We start from the raw sequence: 20,803 nt of genomic DNA on the forward strand, positions 1-20,803 counted from the left end.
CCTAAATATGACTCTTAATTAGAGGCAAACGCAAACCACCTGCCTCTAATCAAGAGCCATACCAGGCAAACCGAAACCAACATAGAAACAGATAACATAGAATGCCCACCCAACCTCACGTCCTGACCAACTAACACACAAAAACTAACATAAATAGGTCAGGAACGTGACACCTAGCCTCCCACGCATAGGCTATTTTCTGTCCCTAACACTAAAACTGAAAACAAATAATATAAAAACAAAACTTTTTTAAAAATCAAACTGAAACTTAAGAAAAAAATAGTAAATCAAGTTTAAAAACAAATTGAAACTAAACTGAATTTCAAATACATCTCAAAACTAATAAAAAAAACGAATATTAAATCATAAAACCATAATAACCTTGATGTAAGGGCACTGAAGCTGTCCTATTATGTAGATATGGGATTGGCTGTTGGAATACTGTAAGTGTATTCACTGCTGACTTTGGGACTGCCTTGCCAGACATGGTTACTCAGACCTGGTCCCATTGAAGCCAGCCAGGATTTTTGCATCTCTTTTTGCTTTCAGTGTTGATGGTTTATGGAAATCTGAAAACCCACAAGTTTCTACAGGACCAGTGTGTGATGAGATTTCATACTTGTATGGCTCACTGTGCCCAGTGCTTTATTGCACAAATGTAACATATTCAGACATGAAACACACAGCATGCTGACATAATCTGACAAAATAAACTCTCCTGCTAACTGTCATTAAAGAACAGAAAAGTCCGCAGCACGATTCCACTCAGATGCTGAGGTGATTTGGAAGCATTTCAAATAAGCTGCTTACATGAATTCTATTTGAGGAGCCAGGCTTTCTGTCATATGTAAAAAATAAATGTATTGCCTTTGTTTCCAGCAAGAGCCATTCCTCCCTTTTCACAGAACCAATTAATCTCCACAGAGTTCCATGAACAAGACTTAAAACGGTTTCATTAGAATATTCAGCAGAGGCAGAGATTGAAAGTGAGGCTGCTGTGCTCCATGTTATTCTACAAAAGACTGACTTATACATCAAGAAATGCTGCTGTTGATAGATGCTGTTTAGAATGAATTTAAGGTATTTGAAATTAACAGAATACTATTAATTTAAACGTTACAGAATTTATTGAATGCATGCACAGATGCTACAGTGGGTGTCTTTATTGACCTCCATGTATATTGCCATCCAAATCAAATATACAGTGCATTTGGAAAGTATTCAGACCCCTTTACTTTTTCCACATTGGGTTACGTTACAGCCTTATTCTAAAATTGATAACATACATTTTTCCCTCATCAATCTAGACAGAATACCCCATAATGACAAAGCGAAAACAGGTTTTCAGACATTTTTGCAAATGTATTACAAATAAAAACAGAAATACCTTATTTACATAAGTATTCAGACCCTTTGCTTTGAGACTCGAAATTGAACTCAGGTACATCCTGTTTCCATTGATCATTCTTGAGATGTTTGTACAACTTGATTGGAATACACCTGTGGTAAATTAAATTGATTGTACATGATTTGGTAAGGCACACACACACCTGTCTATATAAGGTCCCACATGTGCATTTCAGAGCAAAAACCAAGCCATGAGTTGAAGGAATTGTCCATAGAGCTCCAAGACAGGATTGTGTCAAGGTACAGATATGGGGAAGGGTATCAACACATGTATGCATTATTGAAGGTCCCCAAGAACCCAGTGGCCTCCGTCATTCTTAAATGGAATAAGTTTGGAACCACCAAGATTCTTCCTAGAGCTGGCCGCCCGGCAAAACTGAGCAATGGGGGGAAGGGCCTTGGTCAGAGAGGTGACAAAGACCCGATGGTCACTCTGACAAAGCTCTGGAGTTCCTCTGTGGAGATGGGAGAACCTTCCAGAAGGACAACCATCTCTGCAGCACTCCACCAATCTGGCATTTATGGTAGAGTGACCCAGACGGAAGACACTCCTCAGTAGAAGGCTCATGACAGCCCTTTGGAGTTTGGCAAAAGGCACCTAAAAGACTCAGACCATGAGAAACAAGATTATCTGGTCTGATGAAACCAAGATTGTACTCTTTGGCCTGAATGCCAAGAGTCACGTCTAGAGGAAACCTGGAATCATCCCTACGATGAAGCATGGTAGTGGCAGCGTCATGCTGTGGGGATGTTTTTCAGCAGCAGGCACTGGGAGACTAGTCAGGATCGAGGGAAAGATGAACGGAGCAAATTACAGAGAGATCCTTGATGAAAACCTGCTCCAGAGCGCTCAGGACCTCAGACTGGGGCAAAGGTTCACCTTCCAACAGGACAACAACCCTAAGCAAACATCCAGGACAACGCACGAGTGGCTTCGGGAAAAGTCTCTGAATGTCCTTGAGTGGCCCAGCCAGAGCCCGAACTTGAACATCTCTGGAAACCTGAAAATAGCTGTGCAGTGACTCTCCCCATCCAATCTGACAGAGCTTGAGAGGATCTACAGAGAAGAATGGGAGACACTCCCCAAATACAGGTGTGCCAAGCTTTTAGCGTCAAACGCAATAAGACTTGAGGCTGTAATCGCTGCCTAAGGTGCTTCAACAAAGTACTGAGTAAAGGGTCGGAATACTTATGTAAATGTGAAATTTGCTAACATTTCTAAAAACCTGTTTTTACTTTGTCATTATGGGGTATTGTGTGTAGATTGATGGGGGACAAAAAAAACTACATCTATTTTAGAATAAGGCTGTAACGTAACAAAATGTGGAAAAAGTCAAGGTGTCTGAATACTTTCCAAATGCACTGTACATCTCTAACCAAAACAACAGCAAAAGAGAATTGGATAGTATGTAAAAAGCCAAAGCCACTTATTTCCCCTTGTCTACAGGTACATTTGGCTATGAAACCAAACAACCCTGCAGTCACAATTAAGCACATTAACAGGTAGGTGAACAATTGGCAAGCCAGACCCATGCTATATTAAGTGACAGGAAAGGGGCAGAAATAAGAGCAACATTAAAATTACTTTTCTGGAAGAAACCAACTGTTGCGTAACATTCAGGAACCTTTTTGACAGGAACCAGCTCCTGCCAAGGGACAACTAAGCTAAGCTGGCTCCCCAGCCATGCAGCCAGCCAGGGGAGAGGTTGTCATGAGCAATGCGGTTTTTGTGACTTGGTGCCAATCCACTGTATTTCAACATGACATCTGGAACTGGCCCTTCACTGCCTGCAGATCAAAACATGGCAGGCACCATGCTGATCACCTCTTGAATAGAAATCAATAAAACAGAGGGGGATAGTTTTCATTCCCTTACACAAAAACATGCTTGTTATCTCTCTCATTCGCTCCTTTTCTCATTACATGTATATACCCTGCTTAAGATGAACCATAGATAGAGACTTTAATTAATATCTTTAAAGATACGTTCAACTAAATTAAAATTAAAATGGGACGGTGAAATGGTGAAAGAAAATGGTTTAGGAATATGTTGTCTTTGTGATTATCGGCCAGGTCAAATGAAGACCGTTCATTAAAACAGAGCACAGGTCTATTCACAGGCTTTTCACACACATGCAGTATGGTGTTAATCGTTTAGGAGCTACTGCCTGATTGGGGCCATAGGAGCCTTGGGCACATTCTATGGTGTTAATGGTCTGTTGTCAATTTTCATTTGGCCCTCTACTTTGGCAAGGCGCTCTACGGATTTATCACACAATAATCTCACGCCATGAACAATACCTCCCACATTCTTGAAATTCGGTCGCCACCTTTTTCCATACAATAAACATTCATACAATTCAATCATGTCAGTCAATTTGACAAGAAAGGTTGACGCCACATGAAAATAAAGGACAGATGAATGGAATATAAGTTTCTCTTATCACCAGAGTGCTTTGAAAAGCACTAACACCCACTCTGCCAATGTTGCTGTCACATACTGGGCTAATAACCCCAGGGGGATGACATCTAATGCTTTAATATTGGTTTGAAAAGGATATACAAACAACTGTACCGTGAGCAGACATCCTACTCAAAACAGTAAAACAGTTAATTAATCAAAAACATGAATGTTCATCATACATAAAATAGCTAATAAGCATAGTTTGTGATAAGTAAAAGGGAACTGTTTGCACTATCGTGGCATTCCATCAGTATCAAATCAAAAATAAGCTTGATTTATATACAACATTTCAGACATGAATGCAATGCAATGCGCTTCACAGGAAAAAACAATGAAAATAAAAACAGAAATATCAATGGCCTCACATTATATCAATCAAATCAATCAGATGTATTTATAAAGCTGTACAGAAACCCAGCCTAAAACCCCAAAGAGCAAGCAATGCATATGTAGAAGCACAGTGGCTAGGAAAAACTCCCTAGAATAGCAGGAACCTAGGAAGAAACCTAGAGAGGAACCAGGTTCTGAGGGTCCTCTTCTGTCTGTGCCGGGTGGGGATGAGCATTTACCAACTAAATAAACTACAACAGTAACCTTCCTTCCCCTCACTGATTACAACTCTGAAGGACACAACCTACAGTCTGGTCCAAAAGATCCACCACCATATTTTACAGTAGGCTTGGGGTTATTTTCTGCTTCTCACATCCTTTCGACGCCAAACCCACCAAATCAAATCAAATTTATTTATAAAGCCCATCTTACATCAGCTGATATCTCAAAGTTATGTACAGAAACCCAGCCTAAATCCCCAAGCAGCAAGCAATGCAGGTGTAGAAGCACGGTGGCTAGGAAAAACCCAGCCTAAAACCTATGAGGGGTGGCAAGTCCTCTTCTGGCTGTGTCGGGTGGAGATTATAACAGAACATGGCCAAGATGTTCAAATGTTCATAGATGACCAGCAGGGTCAAATAATAATAATCACAGTGGTTATCGAGGGTGCAACAGGTCAGCACCTCAGGAGTAAATGTCAGATGGCTTTTCATAGCCAATCATTCAGAGTATCTCTACCGCTCCTGCTGTCTCTAGAGAGTTGAAAACAGCAGGTCTGGGACAGGTAGGACGTCTGCCTGCGGCCAGGTCAGGGTTCCATGGCCGCAGGCAGAACAGTTGAAACTGGAGCAGCAGCACGGCCAGGTGGACTGGGGACAGCAAGGAGTCATCAGGCCAGGTAGTCCTGAGGCATGGTCCTAGGGCTCAGGTCCTCTGAGAGAAAGGAAGAATTAGAGAGAGCATACTTAAATTCACACAGAACACCAGATAAGACAGAAGAAATACTCCAGATATAACAAACTGATCCTAGCCCCCGACACAAACTACTGCAGCATAAATACTGCAGGCTGAGACAGGAGGGGTCGGGAGACACTGTGGCCCCGTCCGACGATACCCCCGGACAGGGCCAAACAGGCAGGACATAACCCCACCCACTTTGCCAAAGCACAACCCCCACACAACTAGAGGGATAACTTCAACCACCAACTTACCATCCTGAGACAAGGCAGAGTATAGCCCATAAAGATCTCCGCCACGGCACAACCCAAGGGGGGGGGGGGGGGGACGCCAACCCACCACTGGTGTACATGGCTAAAGAATTTTATTTTCACGTCATCCAACAAATGTAAATGCCTGGAGTTTGCTAAACGACATTGGCACTTGGATTGAAACCAGTGGTATTTTCAGATGACGTGAAAATGGAGCTCTTTGGCCAAGCACACCAGTTGTGGGTTTGGCGACGATGGATTTGATAGGCAGAAAATAACTCCATACTTACTGTAAAATATGGTGGTGGATCCTGGGGCCCTAGGTAAAGTTAACGGCATCATGATCTTTACCCAGTACCAGGACATTTTAGCCAAAAACCTGGTTGTCTCTACCGGGAGGCTAAATCTTGGCCGCAAGTAGATATTCAAGCAAGACAATAACCCCAAGCACACAAATAAATTGTTAACTGACCACAAAATCTACATTTTGCAATGGCCATCTGTCTCTGGACCTGTGGTTTGAATTCAAGAGGGAAGTCCATAAGCACATAAATGGAGGAATGGTCTAAGATCCCTCCCAATGTGTTATCCATTTATATTGAAAAAGGCTCAGTGTAACGGTTGTCCTCCTCCTCTTCGTCCGAAGAGGAGGAGTAGGGATTGGACCAAAGCGCAGCATGAAAGTTTGACATAACGAATTTATTAAAGAAAAGACGAAACACGATAAACACTTGAAAGGATTATCAAAATAACAAAACGACGTAGACAGACCTGAACATGGAACTTACATAAATACACGAAGAACTCACAAACAGGAACAGACTACAAACACAAATGACAAAACGAAACAGTCCCGTGTGGTACACAGACACAGGAGACAACCACCCACAAACAAACAGTGTGAACAGCCTACCTATATATGATTCTCAATCAAAGGAAACGTCAAACACCTGTCTCTGATTGAGAACCATATAAGGCTAATTACCAATGATCTAAACATAGAAACACAAAACATAGAATGCCCACCCCAACTCACGCCCTGACCAACTAAACACATACAAAAATAACAGAAAACAGGTCAGGAACGTGACACTCAGTGCCGTTTTCCTCGCAAGGTGAGGTGTATTGAAAGATATTGAAAACGGGTGCAAATATTTTTGACCGATATCTTTTTTAGAATAATTTAAAAAAACGTTTTAAACAAAATCTCTTTCTCTGTGCAATTGTGTTAGTATAAAATAATAACATTTCCCAATTTTTTGGAGCATACAGTATAGCTCAGTATTTTTATTATTTCTTTTATACAGTATTTTTTGCTAATCCTTATCAAGGGTGTTCCTGCCTTCTTCTTCTCATGTGGCAGTATTCCAAATCAGATTTTTCAACACACACACGTTTGATTTACTATTCTTGTGGGGACCAAACAATTGATTCCCATTCAAAATTCTATTTTCCATAACCTCTAACCCCCAAGTCAATGCATCACATCCGGGCGTGATTGGGAGTCTCATAGTGCCGTCATTGTAAATAAGAATTAGTTTTTAACTGACTTGCTTAGTTAAATAAAACATGTAAATTAAAAATCTAACTGTAACTCTATACCTAAATAGCCTTTTTACTTGTGGGGACCAGCGAAATGATGTTTGTTTTACTATACTTGTGAGGACTTCTGGTCCCCACAAGGATAGTAAAACCAAACACACACACACAGTTAGCAACAGGTGAAAATATGGCTAGGTTTCCATCCAAATTATAGCTAGGTTTCCATCTAAATTGCGACAGATTTTCATGCGAATATTCTCATCTACCTAAAACAATATGAACATTTTCCCACCAGAGATGTGTTTACATGAAATTACTGATTGCGTTTAAAAGTATGTGCGTGATGACGTGGTGCACATAAAAATAACTTTGACAGTTAAATTCCCATATATCGAATAAAAAATTGAAATTAAATGGGGTTCCATCACATTTTCAACTCTCCTGATGGTTTTGCCACAAAAACTGTTGCGTTATATTGCAAATGTCCTCACACTCTGGTCTTGGCACATGCATTCTAGCCAACAGCTCGTAGATAAAGTGCGGGTAGGCTACCTACATTATTAAAGATTATTATGGATAAGAGCGATATTATTTGTATTTGTCAAACGGCAGCCAAGCATCGATCATCATGTCACCAGAATAAGACCCTCGATATCTATTCCAAGCTCATTACCTTGCACATTCCCCACCCTGTGAAGTTCATCATCATTTATTTCACCTGTAGCCTAATAAACTGCCTGTTTTTCCAAGTCGCAGTGGTAGGATCACACAACATATCGTCGCGTGACTCCAAGTTTGCTTCTAATGATGAGTATTATGTTTTTCAATATTTGCGCATAAAGGCGTTTCCACCGCCATTACTCGCATAATTAATTCTACCGACACATAAAGATCCTACCATGTCGAACGAATAAATTATCCATCGGCATTTATAAATTGTAAATCAATTTCATGTTTCCATCAGCCCGGTCATGACTTTTTTCATGCGTCAGATAATTCATCTGGATAAAATGGTTGGATGGAAACGTGTTTAGTGAGCTTCAGCCGAAAACTCATCAGTTGTGAGAATATCACCAGTACTAATGTCCTTTCTGAAAGTTGAATCAGTAGTGCTACACGACAGAACAGCAACTCAGGTTCCAGATGATCGGGGGTGCTTGTCTGTTAATAGAGACTTAATAGAGACGCAAGCAAGCAGGCAGAGGGATACCAACATGACTATTTACTCTGCCGCCTATTGTCTAACGCAGCTGCCACTGGGACGACTGCGGTCGCAGATGCAAGTGCAAATTCCTCTAATCCAGGCAATATTGCACCCTACAACTGTAACATGGTGTTAATATATCTAATCTAAAAATAAACAAATTTACGAAAGCACTCCTGAAAGAAGACGAAACCTTCTAAACTAAACCTCCAAAGGCCAAACATCACTACTAAATTAAGTGATGATGAGTCTATTTTCCTCAAGAAGGTAGATATTTGTTGAACTATTGTCAGGTGATCAATTTAAAAGATCTTTCATTTTCATTATTGGAACCACGTTACAAAAAATACTGATCATTTTTTCAAGAGTACATTTTTGTCCATTATTTATGCCGCGTTCAAGGTCTAGTCGGAACTAGGAAACTCGGAAATGTCCGACTTGCTAACTGGTTGATCGCCTCAAACCATAGTTTTTCAATAAACGTTATTCAAATCCAACCACCGACTGTTTGCTGATTGCTGTTGCTCTAAAACGGAGAAGAAGCGAAGTGAGAGGTTTCACTTTAGCCTAAATCTGTACTAAATAAGCCCAATGCGTTTCTATGGGCTTATTTTGGAACGAAGCTTGTGGACCTTGGCAAATCGATGTAGGCCACTTGACTATCATCATCGTCATCATCATCATCTCGCCCATTGTATCGTAGGCATTAAAAATAGTCTCATGCACTCATTGACAGAATGCGCTCTCAAGCGGTCCAGACGGACAGAAATTCTGGCCATTCAGAGGTGAGAATTAGGTATGACCTAATTTCCTGTTTATGTGCCTGTAGCTTCACGCTAATAAGGATATTTTTGATACCTCCACCCAGAAACGGGGAAGACAAAAAATGTCTACAAAGACATTAATATGAATAGCAAAAGGATATAGCGCTTAAACTGCTTATTTAACTATTTAACGTGTTCTTTATTCAATGAGAACGTATTTTGACAACGGTAACGTTACTGGTACGGAAATCAAAATGCCTTGCAAAATCAGCAGCTGAACAACACTGACAGTCATGAGCACGCGGCAATAAGCAGCACCAAGCATGTTCGGTTTAATAGCTGCGGCAACAGCGTCCTGCCAGAATCGCATAGAGATGCAGAGGTCTCTGAAACTTGAGATCATGTGTTCAACAATGAACTACCGAGGAAGACTGGACCACAATTAAAACTGCTTCCTTTGAATGACCAAATACGAGAATTACAGACCATCATTAGAGACAAGTGAGTAATCTTTTGTCAATACATAATAATACCACAGAGTGCGTGTCTCGCACTGGGTATTGATCTGTATTATTATGCACCAGACGATGACTGTTTGATAATGTGGAAATTACACATTGTATACCAAGTGAATGGCCAATCGACACCATGTTACTATTTATAACTGTCATATTACACTGGACTTATAGTACCTGGACTTATAGTAAAAGTTTGGACACACCTACTCATTCAAGGGTTTTTCTTTATTTTTACAATTTTCTACATTGTAGAATAATAGTGAAGACATCAAAACTATGAAATAACATATGGAATCATGTAGTCACCAAAAAAGTTTTAAACAAATCAAAATATATTTGAGATTTGAGATTCTTCAAAGTAGCCACACTTTGCCTTAATGATAGCTTTGCACACTCTTGGCATTCTCTCAACCACCTTCATGAGGAATGCTTTTCCAGCAGTCTTGAAGGAGTTCCCATATATGCTGAGCACTTGTTGGCTGCTTTTCCTTCACTCTGCGGTCCAACTGATCCCAAACCATCTAATTTGGGTTGAGGTTGGGTGATTGTGGAGGCCAGGTCATCTGATACAGCATTCCATCACTCTTCTTCTTGGTAAAATAGCCCTTAAACAGCCTCGAGGTGTGTTTTGGGTCATTGTCCAACTTTCAAAAAAGATGATCAACTTTCAAAAAAGAAACCTGTAGGCCTATTCGTGGTATCACCTTACAACAGCTTGTTATTCAAAATGGAAACTCAAATTGTGATTATTGCAATCATTTAATGTTCAGTTATCAGTATAGTGTTGATTGTTCTGTAAGGTCTAACATTATTTGTATTAGAAACCTTGTGCTATATAGTTTTTCTTTATTTGTACTATTTTCTGCATTGTAGAATAATAGTGAAGACATCAAAACTATAAATAACACATATGGAATCATGTAGTCACCAAAAAAAGTGTTAAACAAATCAATATATATTTTATATTTGAGATTCTTCAAAGTAGCCACCCTTTGCCTTGATGACAGCTGTGCACACTCTTGGCATTCTCTCAACCAGCTTCATGAGGTAGTCACCTGAAATGCGTTTCAATTAACAGGTGTGCCTTGTTAAGTTAATTTGTGGAATTTCTTTCCTTAATGCATTTGAGCCAATCAGTTGTGTTGTGACAACGTAGGGGTGGTATACAGAAGAGTGCCCAATTTGGTAAAAGACCAAGTCCATATTATGGAAAGAACTGCTCAAATAAGCGAAGAGAAATGACAGTCCATCATTAATTAATGTATCCTCTGCATCAGAGGTAAATGGGTCTTCCTTTCCTGGGGCGGTCCTCATGAGAGCCAGTTTCATCATAGCGCTTGATGGTTTTTACGACTGCACTTGAAGAAACTTTCAAAGTTCTTGAAATGTTCCAGATTGACTGACCTTCATGTCTTAAACTCGAGTTAACTGCACCTCAGATTGCAGCCCAAATAAACGCTTCACAGAGTTCAAGTAACAGACACATCTCAACATCAACTGTTCAGAATAGACTGCGTAAATCTGGCCTTCATGGTCGAATTGCTGCAAAGAAACCACTACTAAAGGACACCAATAAGAAGAAGAGAATTGCTTGTTCCAAGAAACATAAGCAATGAACATTAGATTGGTGGAAATCTGTCCTTTGGTCTGATGAGTCCAAATTTGCGATTTTAAGCTCCAACCGCCGTGTCTTTGTGAGACGCAGAGTAGGTGAACGGATGATCTCCACATGTGGTTCCCACCATGAAGCATGGAGGAGGAGGTGTGATGATGTGGCGGTGCATTGCTGGTGACACTGTCAGTGATTTATTTAGAATTCAAGGCACACCACTTAACCAGAATGGCTACCACAGCATTCTGCAGCGATACGCCATCCCATCTGGTTTGCACTTTGTGGGACTATCATTTGTTTTTCAACAGGACAATGACCCAAAACACACCTCGAGGCAGTTTAAGGGCTATTTTTAGAGTCGTCACTAGTTTTAGAGAAACAGAGTTTAATAGTCACATGTACAGGGTTGCATATGTAGTTACAGGACACAGTGGAATTTCTGAGCTCCAACAATGCAGTACACAGTTAAATAAAACAATAAAAATAATAAAAATAGATCATACACATAATAATATATAGCGATGATAAATGGGAATGTCCATAGGAGGAGCAGAAGAGGGGAGGAAGTCCGGAGGGGGGGTGGGGTGTATCTGACTAGTGGTGGCTATTCAGCAGCCTGATTGTCTGGGCGAAGAAGCTATTGGCCAGTCTTTCAGTTTTTGCCATGATGCTCTTATACTGTCCTGAGTGATGGAAACAGGGATAATATTTATGGCTAGGGTGAAGGCTGTAAAGCCGAAATGTCTGTGTACGCTATGCTATCCCTGATGCAGTAAAAAAAAAAAAAAATTGAATAATGAAGTAAGCTTCAATTGTGCGTTCAGCTGAGCGTACCACCCTCTGTAGCGCCTTGCACTCAGCGGCCGTACCAGGCTGTGATACAGCCTGACATTATGCTCTCGATGGTGCTCCTGTGGAACACTGAGGGCCCTTGGAGACAGGCCGATTTCTTCAGCATCCTGAGGTTGCCTTCTTCACCACAGTGTCCATGTGGTTTGACCATTTCAGCTCCTCGAAGATGTGTACGCCGAGGAACTTGAAGTTTTCGACCGTCTCCATCATGGGCCCATTGATGAGGATAGGGGTGTGCCCAGCCTGGTTCCTCCTGAAGTTCACAATCAGCTCTTTTGTTTTGCTGACATTGAGGAAGAGGTTGTTTCCCTGGCACCATGCCGTGAGAGTGCCTACCTCCTCCCTGTAGGCCATCTCGTTGTTTTTGGTAATCAGGCCTACTACTGTCGTGTCGTCAGCGAACTTGATGGAGTTGGAACTGTGTGAGGCCACGCAGTCGTGTGTATACAGGGAGTACAGGAGGGGACTGAGGACATACCCTTGTGGGGCCCCTTTGTTGAGAATCCGTGTACAGGACGTAATGTCACCACCTGGGGGGCGGCCCGTCAGGATGTCCAGGACCCAGTTGCATAGGGCGGAGTTCAGGGCCGTGAGCTTAGAGGGCACTATGGTATTGAAGGCCGAGCTGTAGTTGATAAACAGCATCCTCACATATGCATTCCTTTTGTCCAGGTGGGTGAGGGTAGTGTGCAGTGCAATGGCGATTGTGTCATTCGTGGATCTGTCAGGGTGGTAGGCAATTGGAGCGGGTCGAGTGTGTCGGTGAGGGAGGAGGTGATGTGGTCTTTGTCTAGCCTCTCGAAGCACTTCATGACTACGGAAGTGAGTGCTGTGGGTCGGTAGTCATTCAGCTCAGTTACTTTACCTTTCTTGGGCACAGGGATGATAATGGACATCCTGAAGCAGGTGGGGATATCAGCCTGTGCTAGAGAGAGATTGAACATGTAAAAAAACAGGGGTTGGGACCAAATAATTTTCCGATAGTTTTGTTTTGAACAGAACCACAATTTTTTTGTTACGTTCCACTGTTTCCCACTGTTACGTTCCAAAGTTCAGAACCGGTTCGAACCCCAAAGAGTACTGGTTTATATTGTTCCTTTCGGTTCCTTTTTTTAACCTGTGAAATCAGTTTTTTTGATTTTGCTCATTAAGATACTTCACCAGTCAGTGTGGATAGAACAGGCAATCTAGTTGTTTACATGTGTGGTGGACAGATAAGGGTAGCCTATGGTGCAAGATGTGACAAACATTTTACGAGTGGAGAGAAAGCGAGAGAAGGTTGAGGAGCAGGCTTGAAGCACTAGGCATCTTGTTATGATATGCATTATCTGAATTAGGTCCACAGAATTATACCAAAGTGATAACTAGGCCTATAGTATCCTTAACTAGCATTGAAAAAGTTCATCCATTCATCTGTAGCTAATGAAAAAAAATCGAGCCCTATTTTCTCATGCTTCTAATGTCAGTAAAGTAGCCTATGCTTCAGAGGGGGGAGGGGCAGGTAGCCTAAACACGCACACACAGTGGCAAAGATTTTCAGCTTGCAGGCAGATGCTGGAGTACCTTTTCGAATGACAGAGTGAGGGCTTTGCATAGTTGCTATGTTGTGTTTTTTGTGGGACTAGAAAAAAATGCCTGGAACGTAAAATAATGTTATTAACCGGTTTACTTTCTTTTAAAATAACGGTTCTGTTCCAGAACAGTATAGATAATTTTCGTTCCCGGTTCCGTTTCTGTTCCTTGGATAAAATTATTTTACTGTTCCCTGAACCAGTTCCAACACCTGACAAAAACACAACAGGCAACTGGTTAAACATGTTCTGAGGGCGCGGCTAGGGATGTTGTCTGGCCTTGCAAGGGCTAACACGTATGTCCTACATGGAGACCGTAACCACGAAGACCTCGTTGTCCTCAGGGGCTCTCTTCGGCTGCTAGTCATCGATGTACTCGAAGCATTAGAAAAAGCTGCTTACATGACACCTTTCTAGATACCCAAATCTCTTTACAGTTTAATAGGAAACTCACCACCCTAACTCCACTTATATACAAAAGTAACTTTGTTTTACATTTTGTGTTTTGAATTAGAGGGTGATGCCTCTGAAATATATGCACTGATTTAGTAGGTAAAGTTATTGAGATTGAACACCTTTTAGAGAGATGGTGAGAGAGACAATTCCTCAGTTTAGGGTTCTTTAATATTAATTGGAAATTAACAATGTTTGAAATTCTGTGCAACGTCACTCAGCTGTGATTATCCAATTAACTGTCCATTTATCCATGCAAGATGTGGTAGTTTTGGTATTCACGCACAGTGATGAATAAATTGGTCAGAAAGGAAATAATGTCCAAAACTGACATTTGTGTTCACAGCAGTACAGTGGTTCTTCTTTCAAAGTTCTAAGCTTATGCTGCGACCGTTAGTGGTAGATGGTGGCATTCTTTCATTGCACCACACTATCACAAGGGGGAGTTGGAACGCTATCGGTAGTCTAAACTGTGGCACAAATTGACTATCTGTTCGTAATTAATGAAAATGTGTTTTCAGTCTGATAGACTTTAATAAATACATGTTAGACTGCTCAAGTTAATCTGCTAATGTTGTGTGTGTTCGATTATTTGGGACATTGTGGTTACAATGAAGAATGTAAACAAAATAAATCATATTCATTTTGAATAATCAGATGTGTGTTGCAAGCTTTATTTTTCCTTGTTTATTTTATCTCCAGCGCCCGCATCACTCTCCGCCTCAAACTGCACCATATATTACATATTGGATCACAAAAAAGTATAACTTTTACATTACCATGTAGTTAACCAATAAAATGGACTGACGGGGATGTGGACATACTCGGTATACATATCCCGAAAGAAAGAAATGATCTCACTCCAATAAATTGTAATAGACAGTTAGCAAAAATAGTATAAAAAATAACGTTCCCAGGGTAAACGGACTATTTCTCAGGTCTAGATCGTAGAATATGCATATAATTTACAGATTAGGATAGAAAACACTCCAAAGTTTCCAAAACTGAGGCGAAAACCGGAGAAAATCTAACCGGGGAAGTGATATTTTTGTAAAAGAATCTGTTTCCTGGCCTGTCTTTCTTCCATTTAAAGGGGTATCAACCAGATTCCTTTTCCAATGGCTTCCTCAGGCTGTGACCAGGCTTTAGACATAGTTTCAGGCTTTTATTGAATTTTTTATTTTGAAAAATGAGCTAGATTTTTCAAAAGTAGTCAGGTGTCCTCTGAATAGTTCCTACGCGCGAGAGGGGAGTTCTCCATTTTCTTTTTCTCTCTTATTGAATAGGTTACGGTCCGGTTGAAATATTATTTATTTTATTTTATTTATTTCACCTTTATTTAACCAGGTAGGCAAATTGAGAACACGTTCTCATTTACAATTGCGACCTGGCCAAGATAAAGCAAAGCAGTTCGACACATACAACCACACATAGTTACACATGGAGTAAAACAAACATACAGTCAATAATACAGTGAAAAATAAGTCTATATACAATATGAGCAAGTGAGGTGAGATAAGGGAGTTGAAGGCAAACAAAATATATATATAAATAAATAAAAATATAAAAAGGCCATGGTGGCGAAGTAAATACAATATAGCAAGTAAAAAAAAGTAAAAAAAGTAGAGATAGTAGAGATAGAAAAAAGTAGAGATAGAAATAATGGGGTGCAAAGGAGCAAAATAAATAAATAAATAAATACAGTAGGTAAAGAGGTAGTTGTTTGGGCTAAATTATAGATGGGCTATGTACAGGTGCAGTAATCTATGAGCTGCTCTGACAGCTGGTGCTTAAAGCTAGTGAGGGAGATAAGTGTTTCCAGTTTCAGAGATTTTTGTAGTTCGTTCCAGTCATTGGCAGCAGAGAACTGGAAGGAGAGGCGGCCAAAGGAAGAATTGGTTTTGGGGGTGACCAGAGAGATATACCTGCTGGAGCGCGTGCTACAGGTAGGTGCTGCTATGGTGACCAGCGAGCTGAGATAAGGGGGGACTTCACCTAGCAGGGTCTTGTAGATGACCTGGAGCCAGTGGGTTTGACGACGAGTATGAAGCGAGGGCCAGCCAACGAGAGTGTACAGGTCGCAGTGGTGGGTAGTATATGGGGCTTTGGTGACAAAACGGATGGCACTGTGATAGACTGCATCCAATTTATTGAGTAGGGTTTTCTAGGCTATTTTGTAAATGACATCACCGAAGTCGAGGATTGGTAGGATGGTCAGTTTATTATCGATTATGTTTGTTAAAAACAACCTGAGGATTGATTATAAAAACATTTGACATGTTTCTACGGCCATTACGGATACTTTTTGGACTGTTCGTAGAACGGAACGAGGCTGTAGTTTTCTGAACATAACGTGCAACCCAAACAGCGTTTTTTTCTTATAAAAAGTAATATTTATCGAACAAAAAGAACATTTGTTGTGTAACTGGGAGTCTCGTGAGTGCAAACATCCGAAGATTATCAAAGGTAAGCGATTAATTTTATTGCTTTTCTGACTTTCGTGACCAAGCTAACCAAGCTAATATAAGGCTAACTGTTCTAGCATTGATTGATACACTCACAAAAGCTTAGATTGCTTTCGTTGCAAAGCATATTATCAAATTCTGACACGATAGGTGGATTAACAACAAGCTAAGCTGTGTTTTGGTATATTTCACTTGTGATTGCATGATTATAAATATTTTTTGTAATATTTTTGAATCTGATACATCTGGGAATTTTTCTTCTGCCTTTCAGCACCGGAACGAGGCTGTAGTTTTCTGAACATAACACGCAACCCAAATGGCGTTTTTTTGTTATAAAAGTAATATTTATCGAACAAAAAGAACATTTATTGTGTAACTGGGAGTCTCGTGAGTGCAAACATCCGAAGATTATCAAAGGTAGGCGATTAATTCTATTGCTTTTCTGACTTTCGTGACCATGCTAATTTGGGGCTAGCTGTTCTAGCATTGATTGATACACTCACAAAAGCTTGGATTTCTTTCTCTGTAAAGCATATTTTCAAAATCTGACACGATGGGTGGATTAACAACAAGCTACGCTGTGTTTTGGTATATTTTACTTGTGATTGCATGATTATAAATATTTTTAGCAACATTTTGCGCCCTGCAATTCAGCGGTTTAGGAAAATGATCCCGTAAAAGGGATCCGTGCACAGAGAAGTTAAGATCCTGTCTATTTGTGGAAAAATCACCCTGCTTAACTCTTTGAATTCAAATTACATATTTCTTCCCCGGTAGATGCTGTGTTTTTGGTTGATGGCCAATATTAAAAACAGTCAAATGCATTTTCTCCGTTTCCCACACGCACTTTAAACATTTGGATAATAAGGCATTTAAAGGCTGACATTGGCTGATTTTAATACTTCTGACAGCCGAAATTCTAATATACACTGCTCAAAAAAATAAAGGGAACACTTAACCTGTTTGGGCTGCAAACCCGATGTCGGAACGAAAATGACAACAGCTGCAGGGCGCGAAATTCAAAATCTATTTTTTAAAAATATTTAACTTTCACACATTAACAAGTCCAATACAGCATTTGAAAGATAAACATCTTGTCAATCCAGCCAACATGTCCGATTTTTTAAATGTTTTACAGAGAAAACACCACATATATTTATGTTAGCTCACCACCAAATACAAAAGTGGACAGACACGTATGATTATGATTATGATGTATGAATTATGATTCAAGTAGCATGCACAAGCCAACCGAAATAACCTAAAACCAACCTAAAGAACCCAGAAAAAACTACCTCAGATGACAGTCCTATAACATGTTACACAATAAATCTATGTTTTGTTCATAAAATGTGCATATTTTAGCTATAAATCAGTTTTACATTGATGCTACCATCATTGCTACAGCATAGCTACAGTCTGAAATCAGACGGGAGTAGCCAGAGAAAATACAGACACCAACGTCAACTACTAATTACACCTCATAAAACATTTCAGAAAAACATATGGTGGATAGCTAATGAAAGACAGATATCGTGTGAATAGAGCCAATATTTCCGATTTTTGAAGTGTTTTACAGCGAAAACACAATATATCGTTATATTAGCTAACAACATAAGCTAGCATACGGCAGCATTGATTCTAGTCAAGCGCTAGCGTAGCACAGTTAGCACAGTTAGCATAGCACAGTTCGACAGATATATGAAAAAGCATCCCAAATTGGGTCCTTATCTTTGTTGATATTCCATCAGAATGTTGTAACGGGGTCCAATGTCCAGTACAGTCTTTAGTTGGGTTCCAGAACGAAATATTTCCCTCTTTGGTTAGCAAGCACCACGGCTGTGCGGCGCTAATCTTTCTGTCTTCAAAAAATTCTTCCAAAACATCACGTCTAAAGTCCAGAATAAATTGCAATAATATAATTAAAGTATATTGAAAAAACATACTTTAGGATGATTTTGTGACATGTATCAAATAATATCGTAGCAAGAGATCATATTCACCATTATCGAGCTTCTTCCAGGAGCCGAGTCCAAATTCTGCGTCCCGCCCGGAAAAAGTGTTTCTACGGTCCTAAGTGTCATGCCCTTTTATAGACAAGGTCTTAAAGAGACACATCGCATTTTGGAAATCTCAATTCGGCTGGGAAAATGGCTGTAAAAATAGTTCTGTTCGACTTAGAGAAATAATTCAAATCTTTTTAGAAACTATAGACTGTTATCTATCCAACAGTAGTAAATATATGCATATTGTAAAATCAAAAATTTCTTAAGAGGCCGTTTGAAAATGTGCACATATTTTCCAGTTTTTTCAATATTCACCCTGCAGCCTGAAGAAGTTAAACAACACAATGTAACTCCAAGTCAATCACACTTCTGTGAAATCAAACTGTCCACTTAGGAAGCAACACTGATTGACAAATTTCACATGCTGTTGTGCAAATGGAATAGACAAAAGGTGGAAATTATAGGGAATTAGCAAGACACCCCCCAAAACAGGAGTGATTCTGCAGGTGGTGACCACAGACCACTTCTCATTCCTATGCTTCCTGGCTGATGTTTTGGTCACTTTTGAATGCTGGCGGTGCTCTCACTCTAGTGGTAGCATGAGACGGAGTCTACAACCCACACAAGTGGCTCAGGTAGTGCAGTTCATCCAGGATGGCACATCAATGCGAACTGTGGCAAAAAGGTTTGCTGTGTCTGTCAGCGTAGTGTCCAGAGCATGCAGGCGCTACCAGGAGACAGGCCAGTACATCAGGCACATTTGTGGCCTGCTGGAGGTCATTTTGCAGGGCGCTGGCAGTGCACCTCCTTGCACAAAGGCGGAGGTAGCGGTCCTGCTGCTGGGTTGTTGCCCTCCTACGGCCTCCTCCACGTCTCCTGATGTACTGGCCTGTCTCCTGGTAGCGCCTGCATGCTCTGGACACTACGCTGACAGACACAGCAAACCTTTTTGCCACAGTTCGCATTGATGGGCCATCCTGGATGAACTGCACTACCTGAGCCACTTGTGTGGGTTGTAGACTCCGTCTCATGCTACCACTAGAGTGAGAGCACCGCCAGCATTCAAAAGTGACCAAAACATCAGCCAGGAAGCATAGGAACTGAGAAGTGGTCTGTGGTCACCACCTGCAGAATCACTCCTGTTTTGGGGGGTGTCTTGCTAATTGCCTATAATTTCCACCTTTTGTCTATTCCATTTGCACAACAGCATGTGAAATTTATTGTCAATCAGTGTTGCTTCCTAAGTGGACAGTTTGATTTCACAGAAGTGTGATTGACTTGGAGTTACATTGTGTTGTTTAAGTGTTCCCTTTATTTTTTTGAGCAGTGTATATATATATATATATATATATATATATATATATATATATATATGAGTAAAGACCAGTAGTTGATTTATTTAAGCAATATTTTTAGCATTTTCCGGCCTACTTTACAATGTTGTAGCCTACACAGGCGAATAGAAGTGTGCGTGACCATAATCCTCAAGCACCTTTTTGCGCTGCTCTGAGACAAGCATGGGGACTGGTCTTATTTTCATCTCCGTTTGGGTATTGGTTAGACTACAATTAGGATGTGGAAATGTTAGGATTATTTTGCTCTTCACTCGCAGTCACTTAGTAGCTACTCCCGACCGGTCCCTAATGGAAACTCTGAGCGTTTCGTTTTTTGTTTTTCTTGGAATAGAAACACCATAATATTAATCAAATTAATTAAGCAAAATTTCTTTAAATCAATCCCATATACTACGTTCTTACAAAAAAAGGTTTTAAATTCTCTAGTACAGCCAATATTAAAAACAGTCAAATGCTTCTCAAAGATGCCCTCTGGTGGTCAAACGAGCACTACAGCATTAATGGCAACAATGGCTGACACTTAAAATAACGTGCCATAGAATTCTGCGGCAGCCTGCAAGCTGTGCTGCAGTAGGACTCAACGTTTAAAGAAAGAACCACTGTAGGTGGCAAGCTGCACTTGGTAATGAACTAAACACTCTACCAGCTTGTGATATCTGTGACGTCATCACTGAGTTCTTAAAGGGACAGGCTTTTTTACACAGCCGCCCCAAATGTCTGCTATGACATTCAAACCAGATGGAAAGTCTGTTCTAGGTGACAGGTTCTTCTGCATTGTCATCAAGGATGGCTGGGAGCTGCACCAGCCGAGCCACTGGTCGTAGCTAAGTCCAACCCTTGACCAGGATAGAAGCAGTCCAAATATGTCCATCAGCTCCGGGGGAAGCCTTCCCAACTGGCCAGAAAGCTTGAGGGAGCTGAGGGTCCACGATGAGAACCACTTGATCCACAGTAAGTTCCCTTCCATCCTTCCTACACTTGTCCTTCCTGTAGACTTGGCAAGTAATAGCGAACGAACTGGGACCAAAAGTGATCGGCAAGGACTTGGCTAT

The 20,803-nt window shown here is 40.6% G+C and overlaps 1 long non-coding RNA gene across 1 annotated transcript; it reads right to left on the reverse strand.

Moving 5' to 3' along the window:
- Positions 1-3,930: 3,930 nt before the first annotated feature.
- Positions 3,931-8,843, reverse strand: LOC129816710 (uncharacterized). The gene is made up of 2 exons (XR_008753598.1): positions 7,625-8,843; positions 3,931-5,134 (listed from the first exon to the last, which is right to left on the reverse strand). It is a non-coding gene; the product is annotated as an uncharacterized LOC129816710 (long non-coding RNA).
- Between the last annotated feature and the right edge of the window lie 11,960 nt (positions 8,844-20,803).

Source organism: Salvelinus fontinalis, chromosome 2 (genome assembly GCF_029448725.1).
Source record: "Salvelinus fontinalis isolate EN_2023a chromosome 2, ASM2944872v1, whole genome shotgun sequence".
NCBI classification, from domain to species: Eukaryota; Metazoa; Chordata; class Actinopteri; order Salmoniformes; family Salmonidae; genus Salvelinus; species Salvelinus fontinalis.